The sequence below is a fragment of the Myotis lucifugus genome, unplaced genomic scaffold (genome assembly GCF_000147115.1).
Source record: "Myotis lucifugus unplaced genomic scaffold, Myoluc2.0 scaffold_639, whole genome shotgun sequence".
NCBI classification, from domain to species: domain Eukaryota; kingdom Metazoa; phylum Chordata; class Mammalia; order Chiroptera; family Vespertilionidae; genus Myotis; species Myotis lucifugus.
This window is the reverse complement of record NW_005871687.1, coordinates 123,627-123,871: the sequence shown is the minus strand read 5'-3', so window position 1 is coordinate 123,871 and position 245 is coordinate 123,627.

The window sequence follows — 245 nt, the reverse complement described above, 5'->3', positions numbered from 1 at the left end:
CAGCCTTTAAAGATTTGTTCATATTCTAGAAATATTTTGACTGATGTTCACCAGTTTTAATGATAGCATTCATAAATGTTACTAGGTAATGTATCTCTTAAGATTGTATCATTTCAACAACAGACATCTGTGTGAGGCAAGCGTTTCAATACAGAGGTTCTTAATCCTTGACTGACCATATATATATAGTGTCCTCAAAATGCATACACACACTTTGAATAATTATAAAGGCAGTATTTATTAAA